Source organism: Dama dama, chromosome 9 (assembly GCF_033118175.1).
Source record: "Dama dama isolate Ldn47 chromosome 9, ASM3311817v1, whole genome shotgun sequence".
Classification (NCBI taxonomy): Eukaryota; Metazoa; Chordata; class Mammalia; order Artiodactyla; family Cervidae; genus Dama; species Dama dama.
Window position 1 is genome coordinate 89,704,808 of NC_083689.1, and position 13,915 is coordinate 89,718,722.

General features: G+C 41.7%; 1 long non-coding RNA gene across 3 annotated transcripts in view; it reads left to right on the top strand.

Moving 5' to 3' along the window:
• LOC133061495 (uncharacterized) overlaps positions 1–12,692 on the top strand; it is a 171,897-nt gene extending 159,205 nt beyond the window's left edge. For all 3 annotated transcript variants that reach the window (XR_009694001.1, XR_009693999.1, XR_009694000.1), the window contains exon 5: positions 12,396–12,692. This is a non-coding gene — a long non-coding RNA (uncharacterized LOC133061495). The remainder of the gene's footprint in view (positions 1–12,395) is intronic.
• Positions 12,693–13,915: the final 1,223 nt, after the last annotated feature.

Consider the following 13,915-nt stretch of genomic DNA (forward strand, 5'->3'; position numbering starts at 1 on the left):
CCAGCTGGATTTCAGAGGGCAGGAACTCCATTTCCTACCTCTTCCCACCTTCAGAGTGCTGATTGACAGCATGGCATGAAATACTGGCATTTATGGCATGAGACAGATCATTAAAAAATACTTTATATACATGTGTTTATATATGTATGTAAACACACACACATACACACACACATAAACACACATATACACACCCACGTGGGCATGCGTGCCCAGTCACTTCAGTCGTGTCCGACTCTTTGCGACCGTATGGACCGTAGCCTGCCAGGTTCCTCTGTCCATGGGATTCTCCAGTCAAAAATACTGGAGTGGGTTGTCATGCCCTTCTCCAGGGGATCTTTCCGACCCATGCATTGATTCTGCGTCTCTCACCTCTTGTCTTCTGCGTTGTCAGGCGGGTTCTTTACCACTAGCGCCACCTAGGAAGCCCTCCCCCATACATATATGCATACCTTTCCATTGTTCCTCATACCATAGCATAAAATGTTACTGCAAATGATACGGTACAGTATGGTAATAATTCTCAAACGGCAACTGGGAACTGATATAACCTTCAGTTAAAACAATGTAGTTAACATTTTTGTTTTGTAGTTAGCATTTATTAAGAATTTATTTTCCATCTGGTGCTGTGTTAAGTAAGGGTTTACACACAGGTTCTTGTTGAATCTCTACAACCACCCTGTGAAGCAGAGACTATCCTACCTCCAGATTGAAGGTGGGGAAAAATGAGGCACAGAGAGCTTATGCTGTTTGCCCAACGACACCCAGCTGGTAGACCATGGAACTGAGATTTCTACCCGGCTGTGTGCTGCAGACTTTGGGGCCTTTATGCTTCATCACAAGTATAGCCTTCTGCATGGAAATCCTTTTTATCCCCCCAAGATTGATTTGGTGACTGCTTCCAGACTTTCAATGAGTAACATGAAATATCAAAGGAAAATAATAAATGTCAGAATGCTTCAGAAGAAATCTGATTGCTGGGTTTGTCATAAGTGAGCAGATGATGCTTAGTGATTGGACTGGTATTTCATCAGCAGAAATATGATGATGGCAACAGACTAAAGGGGTCCAATAGAGAAAGGAAGTATTGGAGGCCACAGGGTGGTAGATCTGGGGAAAATAAGAGGAAAGGGCTGAAAGCCTTCTAGAATGTACTGTCACAGACAAAAAAAGGAGAAAGAGTAGATAGCCTGTTTTAAGTAAGAACATTCTAAAGAGAAGAGGCTTCCTAGGAGGCGCTAGTGGTAAAGAACCTGCCTGCCAGTGCAGGAGACATGAGATGCGGTTCGATCCCTGAGTTGGGAAGATCCCCTGGAGGAGGGCATGGCAACCCACTCCAGTGTTCTTGCCTGGAGAATCCCATGGACAGAAGAGCCTGGTGGGCTACAGTCCATAGGGTCACAAAGAGTCAGACACGATTTAACATGCACACACGCATGCTAAAGAAATCCCACAGTGAGAAACTGGGTGATATGAAGTGACCTTCTCAGACAGTTTAACATAGTTTATACCCCATATCTCTTATACTAGTACAACTACTATTACCTAAACTTGTTTGCTAAATGGCAATGACCAAGAAGCCAGAGAGAACCGCGGGGAAAATTGGAAGTGGTGAGTCCTCTCTTTGTGGGAGAGAGCCTTTCAGCTTTCGTTTTTTGGCATTTGCACTTAGAAGAGAAACTTGAGATGAACCTCTGTTGTCAAATGAATGAGAACTGGGTTGAACCTCCCAGTTTTGTCTCTTACCATAAGCCCTCAAAAGTCCTTCTATATAGGATTGGCCCTGGACACAGTTCACTGGGAAGGAAAAGGTGAGGACAGGCCTCCTCTTCTCTGTGCTCTGTAGTTTTAATTGAGCCTCAAGTGAATTTCCTTAGAAGTCAATGGCGGCTCTGTGTCCCAGAAGGGACAGGGGAAGTGTGTGAAACGAGAGGTGGGACCATTATTCCCAGAACTCTTCTGACTTCTTTTTAGACCCTGGTCAAGGATAGAGCTGTTTGTTGTAATAAAATATACAGTAGCAGGAAGTTGAAATGGAGGTTATACTAAAAAAAAAAACCCCACAAAACAACAGCAAAATGCTAATTTTAGCTCCATTCAAAACCCAGAGAAGAAAAAAAAAAAATCAATGTTTACAAAATTAAGATTAATGGGCTGCCAAAATTCAACTCATTAGTTAGCAACACTACAACGTAGTGATGAAATTTGTGCTGGTCGGACTTATAGGGAATTAAAACTATATAATTGGGAATTCCTATCCCTTTGCATTTAGCTTAATGATTATGGACTTTTCTACTGGAAGAACCAGTAGGCAATGAGTGAGTCTAAAAATCCCTACCTAAGAATTTACCCACTTCACTTGACATAGAGGGGGGTCTTGTCAGAATATATCGAGTGCTGAAGATCATGGTTATTATAGCTTAAAAGCTTTTACAGATATTGATCCAGACACTAGAGTGTTCCTCCTTGTGTAGATAAAATACTCCCAGAGACTTCAAGGAGGAGCACCTGGAAAAGGCAGACGGATATGGAGACTTTTCTTTTTGACAAATATGGAGCTCTTTTCCTCCCACTGGGAAGTAATGCATTGAGATTAGGGCTGTGGAAGTTCTCAGGGTGGATTTGGACTGGTCTGGTGTGATTGTGTATAAAGGTCTTGCCTTATTCAATATCTCCGTGCAGGAGGTGGGCATATGGCAGGTCGGCCTGAGGGGATAATTGGAGAACAGAATGAAAGGACAGAGCGTGTTTATAATGCTCAGCCGAGATAACACATGCAGAAATCCCTAGCTTAGTGTCTGGCACAAAATAAGGACTAAAATGTTCATTTGCTGTTTCTATTGTTGTAGTCATATTTATTCATTTTAGTCCAGCTTTTAGAGTTGCTTTCTTGTCTTACCAACAAATCGCAAATTAACCTCCTGACTGGTGATCATTGTATCAGGAAAATATTTTGTTTCATGTGGGTCTTTGTTTCATGCAGAACTAGGTATGGCCTGCGAAATCTCTTGATGTTAGAAAAGAGTGGTAAACGTGTATCTAAAAATTCCCTCTCAGGTCCAATGACATGTAAATTTGGAATCCCTGAGTCTGACTTCTCCACCTTATATCTGCACAGAAGTTAACAGCTGGTCTTCAGAAGGGCACAGGGGAGCACACATCCCTTCATAGAATCCTTGCAGATGGAAGGCCTTAGAAATTGTCTGGCTTCACGTTCACGTGAAGAAACGATGTTTCCCAGTCACAAAAACCGGTGAACGGCCAAGAAGGGATTGCAGGCCAGCTCTTTTGATTTCTGGGCTAGTATTCTCTTTTCTCATTAGAAGATCAGAGATTTTTGTTTTTTGTCTAAGTTTTCTGAATAGCCTTCTCAGGCCATGTAAATTGTATGCTGGATCAAACGTAAGTCATGCCGAAAGGAAAACTTCCCTCACAGGACAGAGGTCAATGGGATTGAGTACATTTTTATTGCAGCATTTCCAAGCCCACTTGCCGTCTCAGCCTTGCCCAGAAGGACAGACAGGGGGGCACGGTTCAGGCATCTATACCTGGTCCCTCTGGGGGCTGCCCTGTGACCACAGGGGTGGTTTTCCTTACAGAGTTACCAGGAGACGGTGCTGAGTGGCAGCCACATTCCCTTGAGGGGTTGACAAAGATGGGGGATGACAAGATACTGGGGAGCAAAATGCGAATTCTGGCAACACTCTACGCTTTCTTTCCCTATTACTGTCTGCCCTTGCTTCTGAGGACGCTGCATTCAGGAAGATTATTCCCTACACGTCCCCCTCAGTGTATGTTTGCACTTGTGTGGGGAGGAGACAGAGTGATGCTGCTTTCATGAAATTCCTGTATGTTTTAAGCAGAGATTGGAGGATTTAGCTGGGAGAAGTGAAGAATACATACATGGAAGAATAAATAAGAACTAGAGCTAAAAATAATTTCGGGTTGTTAATCATTATAAAGCTGATTAATTTAAAAGAAGTTAAAAGAGCAGATAGGATCCTGAATAGCTACAGCATCACAGAATATTTGAGACCCCAGTTTCTAGTCACTGGATGTTACCAGAAGAGTTAATTAGCCCAAACTGTGGCTGCTGGTTGCTTTAGCTGTCTTCAACTTGAAGTCTTTTTTTTTTTTTTTTAATAAGTTAAAGCTAATTAGAATACACCTGGGATTCATGGCTAAAGCCAATAGATTTTCCCCCAGGGGGTTTATATATATATATATATATATATATATATATATATATATATATATATATGTGTGTGTGTGTGTGTGTGTGTGTGTGTGTGTGTAATTTAAAAAGGGAAAGTGTCAGAGGAAAAACATAATCTTTAGATTCAGGAAAAAAATAGCATAACTATTTCAACTCAGCAGACCACAAGGCCAAACAAGCTTTGGCTGGAATTGAATGCTGTGTGCTTCTGTTCAGAGAAGAGGATGCTTCCCAGATGTGTCTGGGGGACTACCTGCCTCACTCTTATTTATCATCAGCTCGAACACAGGATGTGGTGTTGCTGGCTGGTAATCTGGAAATGGCCTGTTTATTTTTACAGATCTGTAGAAGAGATTCAATAGTTGTAAAGGATGGGAGGGTGTAAAGCAGCTTGGAACTCACAACAAAGAAAACCAGGAGGGAAAAAATTAGATAAAACAACTTGAGACCATGGGATCTTTTCCTTGTGTCTGTTGGACAGCGATGCCAAATGGATTTTCTGGTTTCAAAGAAAAGCCAGTTCTTCCTCTCCACTCTGTAGCCCGTGGTCTTAGAACATCCAGAGGCCATTAAAAAAAAAAAAAATTAAAAAACCTTAGTGTTCTTTCAGATCCTGTAGGACTGATTCCTTTGTGAGTTTCATAAAGAAAAGAAACTCCCCCCAGAGCTGCATAGGTTGGTGGTTCTCTGTTTCTCCCAGGCTTTTCCCGAAAACATCCCTCAGATTAAAGCTCAATAAGAGGCTGGAGAAAGAGGATTCTCCAGTGCTCCGCAGGGACCACATCACTGCTCAGTTCCTGATTCCACTGAAAAGTTATGCCCGAGGTGAGCCTGGGTTCTCCCTGAGACCGCCTGTCTGCTTTCTGGAAAATGTGAGAGCTGATTTCCAGTTGAGTTCTCTGGAGGACCAAAGCTTGTTTCCTGCAACTCAGTGCTATCTAATAGAGTCGGGGTGGAGGAAATTTGGGGGAAATATTTTATATTTTTCCCATCTTCAGGAAACAAACTAATAAGCTCCAGGGCCCAATACCCAGAGGAGGATCAGACATGGGCATGTGGTGGTGGTTTAGTCACTATGTCGTGACAGACTCATTTTGACCCAATGGACTATAGCAGGCCGGACTCCTCTGCCCATGGCGTTCTCCAGGCAAGAATACTGGAGTGGGTTGCCATGTCCTTCGCCAGGGGGTCTTTCCCACCCAGGGATCGAACCTGTGTCTCCTGCATTGTGGGCGGTCTCTTTACCGACTGAGCCACCAGGGAAAGTGATGTGGGCATAGAATGCTGGGACCTGGGGGCTTGAGAATGCTAGCTGGAGTCAGAACTTGGGTCTCTTGGCTTCTCATTTTATGCTTTTCCACCAATGAGGTGCCACAAGGCCTCCCGCAGTGCAGGAGGCGCCATACTCGGGAAATGAGCTGCCTTGGCGAGAACGGTGGGTTTGGATACAGCAGACTTGCCCCAGGTCGCGGGGGTGGGCAGTTAGGGGAAGGCAGGCTGTATTTATCAACTGGGTCTTTTGCTCCTCTGCCTACCCCACCCCAGAACGAGGCATGTGTTGTTGTTCCCTGGCTGGGGGAGTGTTTGGGTAGGGGGACCACCCAGGCTGCCCGGCCCCCCGTGACCACTGTCATCACCACAAGCAGCAGCGGGGAGAAGGGGCTGGCTTTGAAGTTCGGGGATGGGAGTATCCGGGCTATTTTGGGTTTGGCCTGAGGTAACTCACACACTGTGTAACTCCTCCCCCCAGTATTTACATACAGGAGACCTCAGCCTCCATTGACTATGTTAAAAAAGAAATAAAAAAAAAATCACCCATCACAAAAATAACCTGCATCGTGGGTGTGCTGCCATCCTAGTTTTTTTCTTGCTGCCCACCGAGGTGCTGGTGGCTGAGGGCAGGGGGTTTGTAATTGTTTGTGAACATTAGACCTCTGCACCAGCTGACGGTGAGCAGTTTATTTCCCATTCAGGCTCCCCAGGAAATGCTGGCCGTTCTTCACAGGATGCCAGCCGTGTGAAGCTTTCCAAATTTTCCGGAAGTGGCAATCCTAATTTGTCAGGAAATTTGCCTCAAAGTGTAGCAGACCAACAGCCTGTGGACCTGCAGCAATTTGAATGTAATTGACCGGACCAGGGTCCCACCGCTTGCGAGCTCTGTCACCTTGAGAAAATCCTAACCTCCTGGCCTCAATTCCCTTATCTGTAAAATGGGGCGAATGCTGCGTACCTCAGCGTCTTGTGAGGCTTAAGTGACACATTGTGGTAAGGCTGTCAGCGTAGTGCCTGGCTTACAGGGCTAGTGGCGAGACGCTGATTCTTCCTACTTGTTAGGTAGGTGACTTCATTATTATATTAAGCCTTTTTGTGAGAGTGGCTCTTAATATGTGGAAGTCATTGAAAGTCCAGCCAAGCTTAAGACCAACCAAAGGGATATGGTTTGGCTCCATTAGCTAAGCTCTGAGCCAAGCCGTCCAAAAGGATTGAACACACATTAGGAGAAAAAAAATATATTAAGTGATGAGGTGGGTGTGACTGAGAACCATGCAGAATCAATGCCACAATATTATTATTGGTTTGGCTCTTCCTCATTTGTACACACTGAGCCTGGTTTGAGTGGTTCAATTTCAGCCTCATTGACAGGTTCTTCATTTTATTTTTAAAATCTTGGGCATATTAGGGAAGAGATGTACATGTCTTGTGCTCTATTTTTTGTCACTCTGCACTATGCTCATGCATACTCTGTGTATCTTTGTCCTGTATTTTATGAATCATCTCCAGGCTTTTGATCTAATAAGCATTGTGTTTTTCAAATCAAATACAGCTTGAGATTGAATTAGACGACAAATAATGAAGTGGCTTTATCACAGAGTCTTGGGAACTCAGAGGATGGAAGCTTTGCCCTGTTGTTTCTTTCCCCTGGATCTGCTCCATGAGGTTAGGAGTGGGGACCAGGAGCAAGGCTGTCCTCTGCACTCATTGGGGATCTTTGAGAAAGCACAATATTCTGATGAAAGAAATCTCTAGACATCCTTTAAGGATGAAGCATTGTGACTGTGTTATTCTAGGGCTGTCTTCTTTTGGTCAACAATTAGGAAAAAAGAGACACAGCAATGATCCTGCCTTTGCAGAAAACTGAGGCAGTGTCTCTGACCATTGAAGAAATCTAAAAAGGTGGAGAGGGACAAAAGTGAAGACCAGGTATCACACTGAGAAATTTGAAGAAAAAAATATTGAGTGTTTTTCTAGAATATTTCTTTTTCATGCGTATAGTCCATTTTCTCTAGTTTATAGTGCTTATCTTTTGCTTTCCAGAGGGTTTAATACCTTATATCTGTGAATAGATTTTTGTGGGGGCAGTTTCTTTTTATGTTTGTGTTTGTTTAGTGTCTGTGATCCATGCCTGGCCTTTATTGAATTCTGTAATAGATTACTTGGTAAGAGAAATTTTTGACCAATTGCAAACAAATACTCTCTGGATTATTGTGGGAGTTTTTCCAGACCCCTCTGTCCTTGACTTCTAAACACACTAGAACATCTTTTAGAGGTTCACAATTCTGTATTTTAGATCCCTCTACTCCACAACATGCTTTAAAATTACTTTTTTACAAGCAGAAAGCTTGTCTAACTGTTCTCCTCTCATAAGATTCACAACTTTCTTCAAATCTTTTGTTTTTATTTTTAGAGGTGATTTAACATATCATATAACTTGTAAGTATCAGGCCAACTCATCCGTCTTGTTTCAGTTTAGAAAAATGTTAGCACCAAGTTCCCTTGCTGCCAAAGCATAGATTTCATGCTGTTCCATAGTCGTTCCTAGCAAGGGGAGAATATGCGCTTAATTGCCAACACTCCACCGGGACTCTTGACAAAGGAATTTTATTATGCCCACTTCTAGTTGGATGCAGTGAAGCTTTTGCCAGGAGCGAGGCAGTGGCTACTGCTCATGCTCCAGAATTGCTGTGTGGTCAGGTCAGGACTTTTTCTTCTTAATACTTGCTGGTTCAGACTTTCTTGTGGGTTTGTGTGTGGGAGGCAAGGCAGGCACCGTGTGTCAAGGAGAGGCCCTCTTCTTGTGCAGGGAAATTACTGCCACATGAAGGCAGGGCAGGAAGCCAGGGGCTGTCCCCAGAGCCTTCGACATCGAATAATTTGCCCCCTCTCCTGTGTGAAGTAACGCTTGTGCTAGAGCAAGAGAGTTGGACTGCTGGAATGCCAGCTCCCCACTGCCCTTTAGCGCTCACAAGTTCAAAGTCAGGCATCTGTAGGTGCTGCCCTAAGTCATGTATTGTAACCAGTGCCTGAAGAAACCGACACGGTAAAAAGTGTTTAACTAGCCCATGTATGAGAGGTTACCGGTTTAAGTTAGGAGTGAATGTTCCATCAAATCTAGTCATCCTAGGAGTGAATGTTCCATCAAATCTAGTCATCCTTTCTTGGGCATACAGAATCGTTTTAGTAGGAATTGTAACTAGTACTACTGATTCCATTGTGAATTGCCTGTTCCTGTCAAAACTGAGAAGAACCCAGTTCAACTATTAGTGTCCTTCAGGGGACGGTAAAAGTCCAAATTTCTTTCAGAAGTATACCCATCCGTGTGGTGAAGACTGACCAGATCAAAGATCTTTGACTCCAGTTTCAGAGGACTAGCCATGTTAAATATAGGCTTAAGACCTGAAAGTAGAATAAATACAGAGATAATTATACACAATAATTATAGCTGAGGGTTACACTTTACAGAATAGCTAGTTAATAAACTCAGCAGTTAAATTGGATCAAGCTCACCAACTATTTATATGTGAAAATAATCACATATTTGAAAATAATCCCTCCTGGTAGGAAAATCGAAACTTTTAGTTTGGGGCTTTAAGAATCATGTGCCAAATATGAACAGTATCTCCTTAGCAAAGAAATCAGACAGTTCTTACTGTCATTGTGACCAGTGCTTCCATCCTTAGGTGATTTGATTTTAAAAAGATAGAGTGCTAATAATCAGACATACTCTGCTTCACTAGAAGAATCTTGAAATTAAGGGGGAGCTGTGTAGAAGGATTTCTGCTGCTCATAAAGAATAATTTCCTCTGCCTTTGCATTATTCATTTCATGTAAATTTTGATAAAGTTCATCACTGTGATTATTATTTCATTTACCACATTTTATGTGTTTATAGCACAATTTCCACAGTAGGATCTTTTCCCTTGTCCACATTAACATACATGTGTGTATACCTGATGGGAAAAGGTGCCTTTTATGAAGTAGGCACACATCACCCTAGCTCAGTGCCTTCAGAATTTACAGCAATTATGACCATCCTTGTCCATGATGTCTTGAAGTGGGCTTTTTAGGCCACTGTATATACCACAGAATTATGCACCTGCTTCAGTAAACGCCTACTGCATATACCAGGCAGTGTACAGATGGTTTCCTATGCTCACAACTACCCTGGGACATGGGAATAATAATCCCCAGTGTTACAACTGAGATTCTTAGGTTCATTGCCTTACTCAAAAGTACACACCTCGTATAATGGAAGAGACAGGATTCTCAATTAGGGAACCTCTGATTGTAGAACCCATGTTCTTTCTACAGTCACATTCACTGCTGGGAATTCATCCTCCTTGAAAGAAGTCCTGGACTTAGAAAAGACCAAAACAAGACTATGCCTAGTTGGCATGTGTTGGGCTGCATCCCACAGGCCTGCACGCCCTGTACTTGCCCAGCCTCGAGACCAAAGGAAGAGCCCAGAGACAGTGACAGAGAAGTCGGTGGTTTATTGGATAGGGGTCTTACACATCTGAAACAGACGGGTCCTAGAGCAACACCCCCTCCGTGTATGGCAGGCAGCAGGAGGGACATGGCAGCAATTTTCACTACTCAGGGAAGGAGGAGGCTGCCATTTGTAGGGGAATTGACATCAGGTTAGCTCATCAGTTACCAGGAAAACCAGCAGCTGGGGCACATTTCTCATAGCTCCTCAGATTAATGACCATCATGAGGGCAGATGTTTCCCTTTAAGAAACTAGCAGGTGAAGCGGTTCTGGGGTAAGGATTAGAACAAGCACTTGCTGGGGCAGGCTGTAGGTGAAGCTGGGTCTGGTTGACCAGGGGATGTACAAAGAGCAAGAGAGCAGCCATCTTGAATGGCCTGACCATACAGCCTGACTCTCAAGTATGCTGACACTGCTCCATGAGCACCTTTGGGCCTCTCACAGGTGATTTGGTTTTACAGATCCATACAGTTTCGGCACCAGAAAGAGGCTTCAAGGTCAGCTTCCCCAGTTCCCAAGGGGCCATCTAGCCTGTGCCTGGAAGCTGAGTAAGTTCTGTTGAGGCAGTGAGTCTTCCTTCTTAGGACAGCACAACTTAGACCAAGTTTTTAATATTCAGCCAGACTCCATCCCATGATGCTTCCATACAGAATAAGCCTAACACAGCTTCTGCTTAGCAGAGATATTTAAAGGGGATTTCAAATTTCTTCTATTTTTTTTTTTTTCTAAGCAGTCCCAGTGCTTTTAGCCGAGCTCTATAGGATATGGTTGTATTTTCCTTATGAAGCTATATTCTCTTCCCTGAATGCTGTGCAGTCTTACAAGGTAGCATTAAGATCTAAGCACAGTGCATCCCCAGTGCGGACTACAGTGGGACTGCCACCGAGGAATTACAGACTGTACTTCTAAGGTTACATTTGGCAGCCACGTGAAGCCTTGTGATTTTAATTCTAGCTGAGCCCCCTTCACACTCTCCCTTCACCTCAACAAATGCAGGTCTCAGTTTCCAGCCAAACTCAAGAATTCTGAAATCTTGTCATGGTTTCAGGAAAGGACCCTCAGGGAAGAGAGTCAAAGTCCACATCTTTGTTTCCAAGAAGACAGGCAGGGATATGGAGGGACAGTTCTTAGCAGAGCACGTGTTTTTCCTTACTATGGCACTCCACACATGAGCCTGAGTCTTAGTGGGAATAAGGTGTGGAGTGACTGGTCAGAAGTAAATGAATAGAAATTGTACTCCCCCTGCCAAATGTCTGCGAGATATTAAGAGACAGAAGGCAGTCCTATTCCTACAGACTCAGATACCAACATGAGGGTTAGTGATTTTGCTCATCTGTTAGTTCTTGCAGTACCCTGGAACATCATTCATCATGGCCAGGATGAATTTTCTGTACACAGGAGTGATCCTTCTTGTCTGCCATGTCCATGGGTGTGTGAGAAATCTACAATGGAGCCAAAAGAATTATATCTTCTTGGTCCATATTCAGAAGGTGGGGAATATATTGTGTCCTTCGGGACATATGCGTGGGTATTATTAGCATGACAGTGGATTTACTATTCCTTTTGTGAAAATGTTAGATGATATAGAATAATTTTCTAAAGTGTAAGCTGAATACACAAATAGCACATTATGCTCCATTTCAATTAGTAGAGTATGTATAAAATTTGTATGGAAATATAATCAGATATTTATTTGTTGCACTCATTTTAGAAATTCATAATAGACAGCTGTAGGGTATTCAGTACTCTCTGGATCAAATTTGAATTGGTGACCTAGTTGCAAAACCCCTTGTTCCATGTTCATCAAGCACATCATTGTATTTAAATTTCTAGCACATTCAAGGGTAAAACAAATCATAATTTTATTTTTTAAAGGATTGTTTTATTCTTTTATAATAGGATGCATCCTTCAACATTTTGAGAATAAATGGAAGAAAAAGACTTAAAAGTAAAGTACCTTAAAACATCTGAATCTGAGACGTAAACAGTTTCACACCTATTTTTAAAATATGTATATCATATATATAAACTTGATCTCTTCCAATCTGCATTTAGAAATGAGATAGGAAAGTATGTAAGCACCTGTGTTGCACTGACAAATTTCAACCGGCATTTTATGTTGGGGGTAAAATAATTAGTCCTGAAAAATTGATATGTTTCTCTCCTGAAAAGTGTCTGAAAATTTTCATATCTGGACTTGCCAAAAATGCCCATATTTCCCACCACCTGAACATAAATCACGCTCATACATTCTGTGTACAGCATTCATACACAGAAAATCCTGAAAGAGAACATTTTTGAAACATGTAGAACAAAGAAAGAGGAGTCTCCTTTAAATGCAAAGCTGTAATTTATTAAGCATCTTTAGAACTGATGTAAGGGGCTTCTCTTCTGTTGTTCTTCTCTTCTAGGTCTCTAAGTCCACGATGACAGGAAAATCTTCAGTGGTTCCAGAGACAAGCAGCTGGAAATCCTGAATGTTTATTTCCTAGAAGGAAGTGAGCTGTTGAGGAGAGTGATCCCTTCAGAGAGATCCTGTCTTTTAAAAATGGACTCCAAATTAAACCATATCCATTTCTGGGATCTTGAAGTGGCTCACAAAAGCCGATGTCACTTGCTTAATGTTAAGTGATTTCAAAAGCCTTAATCAGGGGAGAGTAAAGGTGGGGAGGAAGATGGTGAATAAATTGTGAGCACCTACCAAGTAATGGGACATGTCTTTAATTCTTAAGCATCATGCTCTATTTCACTTTGTATTTCAATTAAAAAAAAGAAAAGAAAAATGTAACTTTTTTTTATAAAGATAAATTTTTGCTATTAGTATTCAGTACTTAATATCTGAGTACAGATCTATCATTCATTAGGTCTATGGTAGGTCACAGCCTAATTTAAAAATTCAGAACCCTAAGTCAGATCAACTCAATTGCTCAAGGCCATGTATTTGCAAGTTAGAGTAAGCACTGAAAATTTTCTGTTCTTGGACTGGTGTAGTGGGCAGTGCTGCTCTTCTGGAAGAATTTGTTCATATCTTAGATTTAACACAGTTTTGTTTATAAGTTGAAAATATTTAACTGATATCTATTAATGTATGATAAAGTGTAAATTTAAGCAGTGATCTAGAAAATTCAGGGCAAAATAGTTTAAATCATTTACATCTTCCTAGAGGTTCTGTTTTTGTTTGTTTTGTTTTGTTTTTTTTAAATCTGAAAAAATAGGTAGTTACTCGATAGCCTTAGCTCTAAAATATACCTGACAGGTTATTTTTATTGGTCTGTTTTTCAGAAATCATATCCATGTTTTTTACTCTCTATAGTCTTTAGCAAAATGAATCAAAACCACTCTGTACCCAGAGCTAATACCAGTGTTGTTGTTGTTTTTTTTTTTTTTTTAATTGCAAGGCTTTACCTCAAGTGCTATGCCGTAAATTTACAGGGAAAGAAAAAATTTATTAAATTATAACTGAGAGGAGATGACTTTTTTTTTTTACATAGCAAACAAAAAATTCCTTCATGAAAGGCTATAAAACCCATATTATTTACCAAAGAGACCTTTCCTGTCTCCCAGGTAAACACTTACAGTGTGTAGACTTGTGTAAATACATATTTAGGAGTGGCTAAATATGGCGAGGTATTTTTAAAGGCATATTTACAAAGCTGAATACATATATTGGCATTTTGGTATGTGTAAACTGTGTATGCTGCTCTGCTGTCTATTCAGAATCCTAGCAGGGCGCTGGGAGATACACCTTGAATACCGGGACCGAGTTTCAAAACATTCGTCTTTAATCAAAATTACTAAGGACAGGCCCTTAACTCATCTCAAAAGGGTGAAAATTTTCAACTAATAGAGTTCAAGTCTTTCTCACCAGTGTGACTTGAGGAAAATTGTTTCAGAAATACAGACATCCTCATGGAAGTAAATCTTTCTGAAC